The sequence below is a fragment of the Coptis chinensis genome, chromosome 9, assembly GCF_015680905.1.
Source record: "Coptis chinensis isolate HL-2020 chromosome 9, ASM1568090v1, whole genome shotgun sequence".
NCBI lineage: Eukaryota > Viridiplantae > Streptophyta > Magnoliopsida > Ranunculales > Ranunculaceae > Coptis > Coptis chinensis.
Genome location: NC_141464.1, coordinates 33,312,190 through 33,329,274, shown reverse-complemented (window position 1 = coordinate 33,329,274; position 17,085 = coordinate 33,312,190). Strand labels below are relative to the sequence as shown.

Genomic DNA, 17,085 nt, shown 5'->3' with positions numbered 1-17,085 from the left:
GTGATTTTCCACTTTCCAGTTGCCCCGCATTTTCGCTATTTGACTTTCAACCCAAGTTCGAACCCCAGCGTGCTTACTTGTTGTGATTTGTTTTTCTGTTCAATTACAAAAAACAAAAAAGAAACAATGTTCAAGCTGAGAATCGAACATGCGACCTACCACTTGAGAGGCCACATAGAATATTACCGTACCCACAACATATGAGCTATGATAGATTTCTAAACATTTAATCTTGATTTTGAAGGTGTGCACTATAGAACCCAATTTTGAAGATCCTCTATACCAATTTGCTCCTTCATACACACCTTGAAAAAGCTGATGTGGCCCTCTATTTTAAGGGCCTGCATTGGTGATGCCCTAAGAGACCTAGAAATAGGCCAAGGTGAAGCAACTGAAAGCAGTCTTATAAGGAAGGGCAATGGAAAGAACGACATCGTGATGCATGAAGCAGTGAGAAACTGTAACCTTGAGATGGTAAAATTGCTCATCAAAGAAGACCCTGAACTGCTATGTTTGAATAGCTATGCTGGTGAGTCTCCACTGTATCTTGCGGTGGAAAAGGGGGAGCTAGATATCATTAAGCAAATCTTGAAAGCTGAACATGTTTCTTACAACAGTTCGAGATCTCTACAACCGGGTACAGAGATCATCTCTGTAACCGTGTTATCTCGCCGTTGATCCGAATCCGAGATGTGTGTGTGTGCCTCGATATCTGTGTGTGTGCTCCGAAATGTGTGTGTGCGTGCTGAGATACGAGATGTATGTGTCAATCTCTATACCAGTTATAGAGGAACCAGACTCTTCTTACAAAGGACCCAATGGTCGAAAAGCTTTACACGCGGCCATTATTAATAAAAAGCCAGGTAATATTATTTTATTCTTTCATAGAAAATTAGAAATAATTAACAGTAAATGGATCGGCTCATCCACAAACTAGAATGATTGCATACAGCCTTGACGAAAAAAGAAAAGATTTAAAAAGGATTATTCACGTACACGTCCAGTGCCCATTTCAAAACTGTGTCATCTCTTTGTACGGGAGCTAGATTAAAAGCACAATCAGAACATTTGAGTGTTTTACTTGTTTTGTAGCCCACTGCTTGAACCAAATCTATAGTATAAACCATAGTACAAAATATCTCGATATATCACGATATTTGAAGATATTTATCCATATTTCAAAAAAAAATATTTAAATATCACGATATGTTTAGAGATATATACGACTGCAAATATCAGTTATATTTCGATAATATTTGCGATATTTGTGATATTTATGGGTATTTTGTGATATTTGGCGATATTTTGTATATATAACAATTGTATTTAATATTTACCATTATATTTCAAATAAATATAAATAATATATCATGATATATCAATAAATATCCACAATATCTACGATATTTATTGATATTTTGGATATATCCACGATATTTGCATGTGAAACAATGTCAAATATCCCCAAAGAGAGGGATATATCCACGATACATATCCAGAAATTGAATATCGATAAATACCCATATCCTGATATTTTGTACTATGGTATAAACTATAGATTATTATCTATCCAGTGTAGTTATTTGTCATTACCAGAGCTGTGAGTGTATGATATCGGTCTGATTATATTCTTTATCCAGTGTAGTTAGGTAATAGTCAAGGAAACAAATTTCGGATTTGATGAATTTGAAAAGCGAAACTTTCATGAAATGTTCTTGAAATTTTTGGAAAATATTGAAAAATCAAACAAAACCATTAATGAAATGTTCACTCATACAGAAACTTTGGATTCACTGAAAGTATGGATTGCCACGGAGAACAAAACTTTCCCGAAAATTTCATGAAACTTTCGGTAATTTAGTTTTTTTAGGTAATACATAGGTTGACATCTAGAGATTAACTTTGTAGATCATAAGTCATACTATTATTTTGTGTACTATTGATGTTAGATTCAACTTCCCGCTTTGGTAAGGGTTGTCAGGTTGCATACCATGTTCTCTGTAACTGATCCTCCCTATAACAAGCACTTATATATCAGGGAGAACTGTGAGTTTCATCATACTTTGGTTTAATGAAACAGGGAAGGGTATGCCTCAACCCTACAACTTAATCCAAAATAGATCGAAAGAAAAAAACGAGAAGAAGAAGAAGCTTTAGAATCGATTTGATGTTAATAATTATAACAGATGTAGGTGACTACTAGCAAAGTCGGTAAAATCTTTGGGTGATGATACCAGAGGTCTGCTCAAACCCCACTAGCATCAAAGAGTTACTGATCTAATTTAAAATAGGCTTGCCAATTAAAAAAAAAATTATAACATATTAACTTGCTTTTTATAACGACATTATTAATCCTGCTCGGTACTTCGAACAGTTATAGCCAAGTTGTTGCTAAAAACAAAGCCAGAACTCGTGAAACAGGCAGACAACAATAGAAGAACTCCTCTTCATTTCGCATCAACACTTGGGTTCCACGAGTTGGTGGCGATGCTATTGGAGTTAGATTATTCGCCAGCCTATTCTTTTGACATAGATGGATCTGCTCCAATTCACATGTCAGTTCATTTTGGCCGGATCAGAGTAATAAAAGAATTGTTACGGTATTGCCCAGATCTAAAAGACTTGGTCGATAGAAAAGGCCAAAATATACTTCATATGGCCGTTGAATGTCAGCAAGTAGGCGTGATTAGATACATATTACAAGAGAAGAAGCTTGAGAGCCTTATAAATGGCATTGATAAAGATGGCAATACTCCTCTGCATTGTGCTTCTATCAAAAGTTATCCTTACATGGTAAATCTTCTGGTTAGAGATAAGAGAGTAGATGTCTCGACTTTAAACAGAAAACGGTGGACAGCATTAGATATCGCAAGAATGCAAAGTTATGAAAGTAAGGAAGATCATCAGGTATGTAGTACCGTTTCATTAATCTAGCTATTTATTTATCTAAATTGTTCATTTGTGTTCATTCTTCTTTCTTTCCCATTACTATGAGAAAGACTATTAACAACTAGGAATCCAATGTACTGATGATGTAGAAGGGGCTGGTTGCCTCGGTTCGATAGAGATAACAAATAGGTGTCCATGTAGTAGACAATGTACTTACGGTTCGAGACTAGATCCAAGGGAGTATGTGTTCAAACATCACTTTTCTAGTTTTCTTGCTTCAAATAAGCTGGAAATTCCATCTATCTATATGTATAAGTATATAAGCAATAATATATATTATTTAATAGGTCATTTTCCTGTCTTTAATTAGTTGAATATTCTAGATGTACATGTGTAGCAATTAGTCTTTGCAACCTTGCTGCATTTTGCAAGTTCACCGTGTTGCAGTTGGAGAAGAGTTCGGATGGAAATGTTACACTGCGGGATATATCAAAGAATAATGTCAATTGACTGGTACAAGAACAAAGCCAATACTCTCCTGGTGGTCGCAACCCTAGTAACCACAGTCACATTTGCCGCAGGATTCACAATGCCAGGGGGATGCCAAAGTGATGATTCGCTCCAAGGAATGCCAACTCTAGTGAAACATAAAAAGTTCGAAGAATTTGTCTGGTGGGATGCAATGGCCATGTTTCTCTCCATGGTGGCCATGATTTCCCTTGTCTGTGTACATTTTGTTCGCCGTTTGCCACCTACATTCCTTTTGTTACATTGCTCACAAGTTTTTACCGTCTTGGCACTTGAATGCATGGCACAAGCATTTGTTTCAGGACTAAACTTGACGCTGGTAGAAAATAGAAATCTGAGCGAAAACATCTCTAGATTTGGATGCACAGCTTACTTAATTGGTTTAGTGACTGCCTGTCAATACCTTATACCAGTTATGTATATTTTTCCAGGATACATCCGCTTCCGGTCATGGATCAACCAAATCTCTGGGGAGGTTTTTAGATTATTCGATAAAAATAAGCTAGGACACAGGCGAGATGACATGTCTTTCTTATTTTCTTAGTTATTGAGCTTCAAAATGTGTATCATTTAAAAATTCCCACTTTGAAGTGTATATATAACTAGCTAATGCCCTTGCCAAAATGTTTTAGAATTTCTTGATTTTTTTAATATTATTTTTCATTGATTTTTTTTGTTGGGCGTTATCCCTCACATGAGGAAGATTGGCAAAACAAGAAGCTAGGTTGTATTGGGAGAGTGGATGACATTGTGAAGTATGGTCGGCTTGGTCCTGCCAACTTTTCCACTCATGGACGGCCCATCAGAACTGTCTCACTTCTAAAGTTCCTACTTCGATACTGTTTCAAAGTCGGTCTGGTCTGACCAACTTTAAGAAGTGTGGACGACCTAGTTGAACCGACCGAGATTCGTTTTCGTTGAAATATTTTGAAATTTCATAATACTATAAAACCAAAGTTAGGCTTTGAATAACACAAATCTTTGAGAGAAACCAATTTTGAGAGCAACCAAAATTGAGAGGAAACCTTTGCAAAGAGAAAAAGTTTGTAAGGAGAGAAAAGAGATCTAGTAGGTTTGGAGAGACTTGAGAGGAGTGATTGTAATCTTCCTTCTCATACTTATAAAAGGATTTGCTCTTGTGGAAGTAGGCATCATTGGCCGAACTACGTTCCATCTTTGTGTTGTGGTATGTTTTACTTTCTCTAATATTTCTATTGCTTGTTTGTGAGTTATATATATAGTTTAGGTTTGTGGTTGTTGGTTGTAGTGAAAGATTAGATTTTTGGGTTGGAGTAGTAGATTGTCCAAAGTGCAAGCTATCTTAGTGGAGATCAATTGGTATCGTTTTCCCCAATAAGTGGTATCAAAGCCAGGTTAGATTAATCACAGAAGATAGTTATCTAAATCTTGCCTAGAAGGTGTTTGATAAAATTCCTGAGAGGAGGTTTAAGTTGAAATAGCTTGTTGAGATAGACCATTCTATAAATACTCGCATGACTAGTCTAAATAAAGGTAACTACACTATTTGGAAAGCCAAGATGGAAGACTTGCCCTATTACAAGGACTTGGCACAACCCACTAAGAATGGAGGAATAAAACCAGAAACAACTGTCGTGACTGAGTGGAGCAAGCTTGACAGGAAAGCAATTGGGTATATTCGACAGTGGATTGACGACAGTGTCTTCCACCATGTATCCTAAGAGACTACCGCTTTTGGCTTGTGGAAGAAACTCGAAGACCACTATGAGAGGAAGTCGGACAGAAACAAAGTGCTACTCATTAAGAAGTTTGCTAATACGATGCACAAAGAAGGTTATTCAATATCTGAGCATCTTAATGACGTACATAATACCATCAATCAACTGCATTTGATGAAGATTCATACGGGTGACGAAGTTGAGGCTTTGTTACTATTAAACTCTCTACCCGACAGTTGGGAGACTTTGGTAGTTTCTTTTGGCGGAGCTGCCACGGATGGAATTGTTACGATGGAAATGGCTACCGGGGCATTGTTAAATGAGGAGACAAGAAGGGGTTCACAAAGCTGCTCCTCTCACTCAGAGATCTTTGTCATAGAGAAGCGGGGGAGAGGTAAGAGCAGAAAACCATCTCATTCTAGAGGTGATGATAGAAGCAAATCTAGGGGTGATACTAATACTCCTAAGGCAAAGAGACAATGTTACTATTGTGCCACCAAGGGTCACTTCAGGTATGAATGTAGAACACTGAAAAGGGATGAGAAGAATAACTGTATACATGAAGACATGGTAAAGAGGAACGGAAGCACAGGTCGAGATACTACCGCACTAGTAGACGATGGTCTAGTGGGAATTGTGTCAAATTGTGGTGAGTGCTGTGTTAGTACCTCATGCTAGGATATAGAGTGGGTGATAGATACAGGAGCGTCCTATCACGTCACACCGCACAAGAGCTTCTTCACTACCTACAGTTGTGGTGAATTTGGTGAGGTAAAGATAGGTAACAGTGGCGTCTCTAAGATTATAGGCATTGGGGATGTTCATGTAGAAACCAATGTCGGCTACACCTTGACACTCAAGGATGTAAGACATGTCCCTGACATTCGGCTAAGCCTAATTTCCGCTAGGAAGTTAGATGATGCTGGCTTTCTAAACTTGTTTGGTAACGGGGTATGAAAACTGAGCAGAGGTTCCATTATAGTAGCCAAAGGGAAGAAAACTTGCATGTTTTACAAGACACAGGCTAGTTTGTGTAAAATAGAGTTAAATGCGACACAAGAAGAAGCTTCCTCTGAACTATGACATAAGAGACTATGTCATATGGGAGAAAAAGGCATGGGAGTTCTTGCCAAGCAAAAGGCCTTGCCAAACATCAAAGGTACGCATTTAAATAGATGTACTCATTGTTTGGTTGGAAAATAACACAGGGTGTCTTTCCAAAGATTCCCCTCTCACCGCAATGAGAATGTCCTTGAGCTAGTACACACAGATTTATGTGGTCTTATGAAAGTGAAGTCCCACGGGGGAGCTTTGTACTTCTTGACTTTCATTGATGATGCATCAAGAAAGATATAGGCATATAGTCTAAATACCAAGGATAAAGTACTTGGCGTGTTCAAGACTTTCCATAACATGGTGGAAAGAGAGACAGGGAAGCCTTTGAAGTTTATTCGTTCAGATAATAGGGGAGAATACATTGGGTCATTTGAAGAGTACTGCAAGAGTCATGGGATTCGTCAAGAGCAGACTGTTCCCAAGACACCACAACAGAATGGTATAGCGGAGAGGATGAACCGTACCATTGTAGAGAGGATGCGATGCATGTTGTCTCACTCTAAGTTACCAAGAAGTTACTGGGTAGAAGCAATGCGCACAGTCGTACATGTGATCAATCTATCACCTTCGAAACCTCTGAATAGTGATTATCCAGAGAGAGTATGGTTAGGCAGAGATGTTGATTATGGATACTTGAGGGTATTTGGATGCAGGGCATTTGTTCATATTCCCAAGGATGAGAGATCCAAGCTTGATGACAAAGCTAAGTAGTGTATTTTTCTGGGTTATGGGGATGAGAAGTTTGGCTACAAACTTTATGATCCGATCAACAAGAAAGTAATCCGAAGTCGAGATATTGTGTTAGTGGAAGACCAAACAATAGCAGACTTTGAGAATGGTGAGAAGCTAGAAGTTTTCATTGATGATCTTGTTGAGTTAGAACCAGAAGTTCCTACTGTGGAATGTGTAGAAGGCATTGAGAATGCAGAGAACCATGGGTTTGAAGCTCATGATGATGATCCTATTGCTCATGATAGGATAGAACCTATTGATATAGAAGATGCAGATGAAGTGCATGAACCACCACCTGAGCAAGACGAAGTGCATCCTCCTGAGCCACAAGAAGATGGGGTAAGGAGATTTGAGAGAGAAAGACAAGCTTCAACCAGGTATCCATCACATACGTATGTTTTACTATCTGATGGTGGAGAACTTATGTAATATCAAGAGGCTCTTGAAGGTATAGACAAGGAGAAGTGGTTGAAGGCCATGCAAGATGAGATGAGTTATTTGCATAAGAATCACACTTATGACTTTGTTAAGAAACCGAAAGGAAGAAAAGTTCTCAAGAATAAGTGGATTTTCAAAGTCAAGCATGAGGAGAATAATCCACATCCAAGGCACAAAGTTCGCCTTGTTGTGAAGGGATTCGGTCAAAGGAAAGGTATTGACTTTGATGAAATTTTCTCTCCTGTAGTTAAGATGACTTCTATCAGGGTGGTATTGGGTTTGGATGCAAGAATGAATCTAGAGGTTGAGCAACTAGATGTCAAGACAACTTTTCTTCATGGGGATCTTGAGGAAGATGTCTACATGGACCAGCCAGAGGGGTTTGAGGTCAAAGGCAAGGAGCACCTGGTATGCAAGCTGAAAAAGAGTTTGTATGGGTTAAAGCAAGCACCGAGATAGTGGTATATGAAGTTTGAGGCCTTTATAGTGAAGCATGGATACAAGAAGTTTGCTTCTGATCATTGTGTGTTTGTTCAAAAATTTTAGTCGGAGATTTCATAGTGCTCTTGTTATATGTGGATGATATGTTGATAGTTGGCCAAAACATCAACAAGATATCCAAGCTGAAGAAAGACTTGAGTAAGTCCTTTGGGATGAAGGATTTGGGTTAAACAAAGCAGATACTTGGTATGCGGATCACTCGTGACAGAAAGAGTAGGAAGTTGTGGCTTTTCCAAGCAAGATACATTGAGAAGGTGTTGAAGAGATTCAACTTAGATCAAGCTTGGCCAGTCAGTTGTCCGCTTGGTGGCCAGTTCTGCATGACCAAAGATAAGTGTCCAAAAGGTGAGCATGAGCAAAATAAAATGCAAAAGATTCGTTATGCATCCACAGTGGATAGTTTGATGTATGTAATGGTGTGTACAAGACCAGATATTGCTTTCGCCGTTGGTGTTGTAAGCCGATTTCTCTCAAATCTGGGTAAAGAGCATTGGGAAGGTGTTAAGTGGATATTGAGATATCTCAAGGGCACTTCTAAAGCGTGTTTGTGTTATGGTGGGAGTAAGTCCTTACTTGAATGTTACACAGATGCATACATGGCAGGTGATGTTGACTCGATGAAGTCCACTTCCAGTTATCTATTTACTTTTGCAGGGGGAGTAGTTTCTTGGCAATCCAAGTTGCAAAAATGTGTTGCCCTCTCTACCATAGAAGTTAGCATATATGTAGCCGAAAGTGTTGTAAAGAGATGCTATGGGCCGAAGAGGTTATTCGATGAACTAAAATTAAAAGCAAAAAAATACTTGTAGTTCTATGTGATAGTCAGAGCGCCATCCATTTGAGCAAGAATCTGAGCTTTCATTCTAGATCCAAACACATACATGTGCGTTATCATTGGATTAGAGAAGTTCTTGTAGAGAAGCAATTGTGCATTGAGAAGATCCATACTGACAAGAACGGGTCGGATATGATGACCAAAGTCTTGCCGAAAGGTAAGTTTGATGTTTGTTGTGCTACCACCAGAATGGTAACACACTCCTCCTGTTGGTTTGGGAATGCGTGGAGGTATCCCCCCTCATGGCTCAGGTGGGAGAGATTGTTGGGTGTTATCCTTCACATGAGGAAGATTGGCAAAACAAGTAGCTAGGTTGTATTGGGAGAGTGGATGACATTGCGAAGTATGGTCGGCTTGGTCCTGCAAACTTTCCCACTGATGTACGGCCCGTCAGAACTGTCTCACTTCTAAAGTTCCTACTTCGATCCTGTTTCGAAGTCGGTCTGGTCTGATCAGCTTTAAGAAGTGTAGACGACCCAGTTGAACCGATCGAGATTTGTTTTTATCGAAATATTCTGAAATTTCAGAGTACTATAAAACCAAAGTTAGGTTTTGAATAACACAATTCTTTGAGAGAAACCAATTTTGAGAGCAACCAAAATTGAGAGGAAAGCTTTGCAAAGAGAAAAAGTTTGTAAGGAGGGAAGAGAGATCTAGTAAGTTTGGAGACACTTGAGAGGAGTGATTGTAATCTTCATTCCCATACTTATAAAATGATTTGCTCTTGTGGAAGTAGGCATCATTGGCCAAACCACGTTCCATCTTTGTGTTGTGGTATGTTTTACTTTATATAATATTTATATTGCTTGTTTGTGGTAGTTATATCTATAGTTTAGGTTTGTGGTTGTTGGTTGTAGTGAAAGATTAGATTTTTGGATTGGAGTTGTAGATTGTCCAAAGTGCAAGCTATCTCAGTGGGGATATCGATTGAACGCGTTTTCCCAATATTTTTTGTTTTTTTTTTTTTTTTTTGTTTTTTGTATTTTATTTTGTATTTTATTTTTTTAATTGAGATTCACTGATTTTTTCTCCTAGCCACAATTTTAAAAAACATCATCTCTCTGTTCGTCTCTTATCACTACTAGTAGCATATCCTATAATGATCGTGGCCTCTTAAATTCATCCGGGTCTTTTTCTTATGCATAATGCCCCTAGATGAATAATTAAATTAAAACACTCCAATACTATTTAGACGGACAACTTGGTCTTTTTCTCTTTTAGTGAATTTATCGTACCCATTTTCTCCTTAAATTGAAATATTGCTTAACACCTTTTGAATGGGAGTAATCAGTCATTTCACGTGGTGGTAAATTAAAAAACCAAATCCATGCAATCAAATCAAATTGAATTGTATGCCCACCATAAATACAATTAATTGGCAATTTAATTAGGTAATTAAATAAGGAAATTAATTAGACGTTTAGAAAATGAAATGACTAGAGAGAGAGAGTACAAACGAAGTAAACCCATCTATTATTTTCTTCTCGCTAACCCAAAATACTTCCATTATATTATCGAAAAAAAAAATACTTCCATCATCGTCAGCAAATTCTTCTTCACCATCTGGCGGCTTGGAAGGCCTGCCATTAGCATCCCCATCTAATTCTTCTAATTGATTGGAATGTGAAGCATCAGCGGGTGTAGTGAGCTGCTGAGATTCCCCTTCTTCAAGCTCCACCTCTTTGATCTCCTTCTGCCATAATAGAGGATATACAGATCAAGAGTGAAGGAATTCTACTAATTCAAGTAACGACCTAAGGTAACTCTGTATCTTTGTACACTTACTGCTGTAAATTTAAGTTGGAAACTTGTAACGTGATATAGAACATTGTAGATTAGGGTATTATATAAGTACTGTAAATTTAATTATTATTGAAGATTTATGTTTTTTTTTCAAGAAGCATAAAATGTCTGCAGAACGAGGTACAACAAAAATTTGACTACAGAACACAAGAGTTTTGAACTGAATATTGCAATCTTTGACAGAGGTACAACAAATTTTAAGTCACGGTACTTAGTTAAATTTCAAATTTCTATTCCCATCCATACCATTTTAATCCAAATATAACTATTATCAAGTATTGAAAACCATGACACAACTTAAAAAGTTCTCTTAGTTTTTTGTATTCATCCATTTGATTGATTCATACTATTTGTCTATTATGTATTTGTTGTTCTTGATTAAGGCCGAATGATTTTTTATTTTTCCGATGGCTATTGAAAAGTTACATATATGATATTGCTAATTGATATTAATGTCCAGGTGTTGGTGTTGAGTCAAGTGAACAAGATGACACTATTAATGAATGTTCACCAGTAGCAATTGTGTTGAGTTCGAGTTATGACTCCTTTCCTCTTTTTAAATCATGGATTTTTTAGGTGAATCACGCATCTTCAGATTCCTCATGTTGATTCTCTATCTGATTCAGTGTACTATTGTTGCCGCTTTGCAGGTTGCCTTCCATTTGGAGAATAGATTTTACAAAATTTTAGGTACTCTTTTTTAAGCTTCACTATTATTTTCTTTTCCTATTATACAACGTTCTACTTTATGTAGCGTCATATCCCATATTGATCTATGTTTGCTATGTGTGATAGAAACTATTCTCTTAGAAACCTGTATAACCTAATATTTTATTTTTGATATACCTTTAATACAGTGAAAAAAATATACTCTTAGACTTATCTAGATTTACATTACATTTTATTACATTATTATTTTATTTATTTTTTGACCGTTGAATAGTAAAGTCTGCCTTGCCAAATTCATTGCCAATGTTTTGAAAACATCATTTTTTCATCCATCAAAATTTTGAGCGTAAAGATATCCTGTTATATAGGCTAGACCAATCTAGAAAAGCCAACACAAGGGTGCACCTTAACCAATCTAATGATTTAAGTTTTAGAACGATAATAGTGACATGTCCAGACTGTCTTGGTCGTGGGGAATATGTTATTTTGTATTTAACTTCAAGGGGTAAACTCTATATTGAATCCTTTGGAAGTTTACTCCTAATCATATGAATGTTTTTAAGAAAAAATATCAGTGTGGCAGGTACATGCAGTAGGTGCTACATTTCATCATACACATGCCAATTTTCTCTTTCAAGTACCTATCAGTCTACTTTTTGTTGCAAATTTTGTTTCCTCCTTTTAGCACTAGGAAGCTGGTACCATAATACCACACGTCTTGCTAACCCCAATGATACGAGATTCGAACTTGAGTCCTTCTTGAATATTTAGCGTTTCTATGGTAATCTCTATCCTTTATTTTTAGTCCATACTTTGGGGACAAAACATGATTTTGTTTGGGGGTGGTTTAAAAACACATTGTTAATGTTTAATCACATATTAGGTTGTATATTACGAACTTTTCTTTATAAAAATATTAAAATCATAACTATAGTTTATATTATTCGCTTAGTGATAATAATATTGTTCCCTTCTCCATGATGAATGATATGTCTAGAAATCTCACATAGTACTTGCATTAGGATTTAATTTTTGAAACTTAGATTAATATGTAGGTAATAGTCATTGCGTGTTTTCATTAACATTTTGCATGAGCATCTATGGTTGTACTTGGCAGTATTTTTTTGTGACCTAGGTTAGAGTACTTAATACATATCCTATGAGCATCTAGCCTAAAAAGATTCATAAAAGTGAAATATCTGAGTGATGACACAAGAAAGAAGTAAAATTCGCATAGATAAATAACATATCATCTTGTTTGATCACCATACCATATCCTAAGCGAGAATTTAGGCCCTCTTTGGATCGATATAACAAGAAATTATGACCTAAGTATATTTTTCCGCTAGTTGCTCCACTAAGCTTTTCATTACCCTTTCCACAAACCACAAATCTTTTACCTAATAAAACAAAATTAAAAATAAAATCAGCCTACCTATCTATATAAGTCTGAGAAATAGGATAAGTGAAGAAAAGAGAAGAGAAAAACATGTGTAAACAAAAATTAGTTAATTGCTTCAAAAGAAAAAGAAATAGAGAAAGAAAAGAACAGAAAAGAAAGTTTTCATTTAAAGAAAAAAAAATTAAAGTAGAAATAAAATAAAAAGTTAGAACTCCAAAAAACAGAATCAAAGGAATCAAAAGCCAAAACAAAAGGGTAAAGGATGGAAACAAAGTGTAGAAGCAAAGTAAGAACAAGGTTTTCTCAAGTTACATAATATGAAGACCCTATTTTCTCAGACTTGTCTTTTTGATTATCCATTTCCTTCCTTCTTTAACCAACACCTATGCCCCGTATCACCTAATAAAGACCTCTATCTCAATTAGGAATAGGTTGGTGTGATAGTAAGTGGTAGATGTATTTGATAGACCTTGGCATCTTTGGATTGTCAATGAGATTATTAGGAAACTTGTGCTCACTACACACTGGAGTTAGCAATCTTGAGTGGAAAAATCAAAGTGTTATATGTCTTGACACATTCCTTGTGAGAACCTACTTAGGCACGCTACCCAAAAGTTTCATAAATGGACATGCCATTGCATTTCATAGCATAGTTCATTGTATAGTTGTTTATCTTAAGATGATTTGATTATTATGCATGTATTAATTAAGGAGTTAGATTGACGATTCTTGTTTAACTACTAGTGAGATGTATAGATTCTGAGATAAAATTAGGAGACAATTACTTTTATTATTTAGTCGTTATAGTATAAATGAAGTTTGTAAGTATCTTCTCTGGAAAACACTCACGAGGCTATAACTCATCCACTAGGGAATTCCTAGTGGTTTAAAAATCTTATTGCATATGGTCAATGCAATCCTTTCAAATAAAACGAGATTAGTTAGGACCACATTTTTGGCTATTTATCTATTTTTATTTCTCATCTTTGCTTGAGGACAAGTAAAATGTTGTTTGGGGGTGGTTTGATAAGCACCTAAAAGTGTAGTTTGAACCCTTTAATAGTATTCTACTTAGGCCAATTATGTTTATAATAAATAAGAGTTAGTATTGTTCACGTGTTTTTGTGTATTTCAAGTATTGAAGATGTTTATGTACTTAAAGTCGCCATTTTGCGTGAAAAATGAGTCAAGATGATTGCTAGAAAAGTTCTATGTTTAAAGCCCAAGAATCAAGAAGAAAAAGCCTTTTCAAGCCCAGTCAAAGTTAATTCGTGTAGAAAAATGACAAAAAACCATCAGAACTTCAAAAGGTTGTATCATTAGACTCGAGACTCAGCATTGGACCTACTTCATGTCAAAACAACCGTATCGGAATAAGCTTTCAAATGGATCTAGTCTTGTCCCAATCAGAGCTGTAAAAAAGGATGAAAAGGGCACTGAAGTAATTTTTAGTAGAATTAGACCTTTTAGACTTAACCTAATGGACTTTGGGCCCACATTAGAAGCCCAAAGTCTTGCCTCCCTGCCTATGCACGAAAAAAATATAACCCTAATCCTCTCCTATATAAAAAGGATTAATGTTAAATCTAACTAGGCTACTCCCCAATTAGTTTTGTAGTAATTAGGGTTCTCTCTCTCTCTCCCTTTTCTTTAGTGTAGTTTAGTTTAGGGTTAGAATTAGTTTTAGATTGTAGCCTCAATTAGAAACTTTCAATAAAAGCTTTAGTTTATTCAATTCAATTCAAGTTCTTTATTATTATATCTTCTTATTATTGTTTTGGTTTAATTAATCCGTTGACACAAGGCTAAACCTCCATTATAGGGGGTTTATGAAGCCACGTGAGGATGATAGCTAATTACTATAGTTATTGTTTTGTATAGCGTTTTAAGTTTGATTCTTCTGATTATTTAGAGATAAAAATTATAAGAGTTTATCTAGAGATTAGAAACCCCATCAAAGAGATTTGTGGGGGTGTTAATCTCTCATGCTAGTGAAGCCATGATTAGAGATGACTTGGTATTCACTAGGGATCAAGAAAAGTGAATTGATTGGTGAAGCCATGATCAGAGATGACTTGGTATTCACTAGGGATCAAGAAAAGTGATTTGATGACTAAACTAATAGTTAATTGAATTCCGTGGTAGATTAACCTTCTCTATATCTTCTCTCATCAATTTAAATTCACTGTTTTAGCATCATAATTTACTATTTTCCTAGCATATTACTCTGTGATTAGTTATTTTCTATGCTTATTCGTTAAGTGTTTGAGAAGCAAGAGTGGAACGACCTCGTGACTCATCTATGCTATAGATTATGTTATGAGAGTAGATTAGAATTAAGTATTGATAACATTAGAAGCAGTAGCAAAACTATTGTTTTAGTGAAAATCAAGCCCGCGATATCGCATGCTTGATTTGTTAACATATGGTATTATTTTATTTTTGTTAGAGTCCACTTATGTCCTAAGCTATTTATTATTTCATGTTGTCCCCATAATGGGTGGAACTCATATAGGAGTTGTGTATGCTTTTATTTCTTTATATTAGTATAGATTAACTTTCTTTTCAGGTGCTCCCATTTACAAACACGTTTCTATGGTACTATCTATCTTTTATATTCATTCCATACTTTGGGGACAAAACATGATTCTGTTTTAAAGGTGGTATAGAAACACGTTGTAAATATTTCAGCACATATTAGGTTATATATTACGATTATTTGTCATATAAAAATTAGAAAAATATAACAATCATAAAAATAGTTTATACTATGCTTATTGATAATGGTATTGTTTCCTTCTCCATGATGATACTAGTCTAGAAATCTCACGTTGTACTTAAATTAGGATTTAATTTTTGAAACTTAAATTAATATGTAGGTAATAGTTATTGCATCTTTTCATGAACATCTTGCATGAACATCTAAGATTGTACTTGGCAAGATTTTTAGAGACCTAGGTTAGAGTACTTAATACATATCCCGTGAGTATCTAGCCAAAAAGCCCATTGATTAGTCCCAAAATGTGCATTTTATTACCTTTACGATACTTCAATTATGCCCTTCTTGTGCTTAATGAACGGACAACATATAGCTTTTGCTACCGTTTGCAAGATTCAGCCATTTAGGACGATATTCGAATCACGTGCATTTTAGCACAAAAAGAATTGCTATTTGGCCGCTTAGGGAAGATTCCAAATTAGGAGCAAAAGTGTCGAAAAAGTCAAAGTCAACTGTCAAGGAATCATGACTAAAACCCGAAGACTCAAGGACTCAAAGCTAAAAGCTATGGACTCGGGGATTTAAAGCCAAAATCAAGAATTCAATTGTATAGGCTTAAGTCAAAAGCCCACAAAGCTTAAAGGTTGTTTCTAGAAGAAAGGGCAAATATGTAATTGGTGTCATATATAAACCAAAGTTGTAGAGAAAGAACATTTCCCTAGAGCTAATCTTTGGTCATTAGGAATAGATAATATGGTTTAATTTAATAGTGTAATTTGTTATTTACTTGTTTTCCCTTTTTATGTTATTCAAGCTTTAGTGATTAAACTAAGTTCTTAGTATCTTCAATACTAGTTTTCATCTTCTCTTCAATACAAGTTTTCATTACTTATCTCATCTTTGATTCAGTACCAAAACACTAGTCATACTCATTTGACAAGTTCAAATGAGTATAACTTTGTGAGCAAGATATCCATCCAACCTATTTTCATACCTGTTTCTCTATTAAATCCATAGTGTGTTTAAGATTCCAAACTATTCTAGATAAAGAACTAGTGTTTCCACCATTAAAACTTAAAAACAAGAGAAAGAAAGATTAGAAAGACTAGAAAGTGAGTTTTTAACCCATCAATCCATTCCCCCAACCAAAGGATTTAAGATGAATAACACAACCTGCAACACCACTATTACACCCTCTTCACCCATATGAATTAATATCTGAGTGATGACACAAGGGAGTAGTCAAATCCGAGTAGAGAAATCACACATCCTATAATACCCCGTATTTTTATATATTTCCTAGTACTATAAAAAGAATAAAAATAATAAGAATAAGAATAAATAAAATAAAACAAAATAGGATAAAGATTAGTTGGATATAGGAAACATTGGTAAACAGGATAAACTCTCTTCCATGTTTTCGGGGGTTTAAAAAATGGAGAGGAAAAAAAAAGTTTGACACAGAGACAAAGGAGAGTTTTTGACATAGAGAAAAAAAAAAAAATTATTGGGATTGCTTTCTGACGATTGTTACGTGGCGTTTTTTGTTTTCAAGTTTATATTCATTCATGCCACTCATAAACACAATAGAGGTTAGTAGATTTTATCTTTGACTGAATTTTTATTGAAAGTTTTCTCTCCAAACAAAAGGTTTTCTATCAAAACAAAAGGTTTTCTGTTTATATAAAATTGATTATATATAACTGTGTTAGAATTATAATGCTTAAACTATGGAAATTGATTCTGTGTCGTTTTA

At 35.6% G+C, this 17,085-nt stretch overlaps 1 long non-coding RNA gene across 2 annotated transcripts; it reads left to right on the top strand.

The window, feature by feature from the left end:
- Positions 1-2,390: 2,390 nt before the first annotated feature.
- LOC147475623 (uncharacterized) lies at positions 2,391-11,575 on the top strand. Of its 2 annotated transcripts, XR_015208044.1 has the most exons (4): positions 10,169-10,495; positions 10,654-10,724; positions 11,000-11,074; positions 11,190-11,575. It is a non-coding gene; the product is annotated as an uncharacterized LOC147475623 (long non-coding RNA). The 2 variants fall into 2 exon arrangements; XR_015208043.1 differs by lacking the exons at positions 10,169-10,495; positions 10,654-10,724 and adding an exon at positions 2,391-2,907.
- Positions 11,576-17,085: the final 5,510 nt, after the last annotated feature.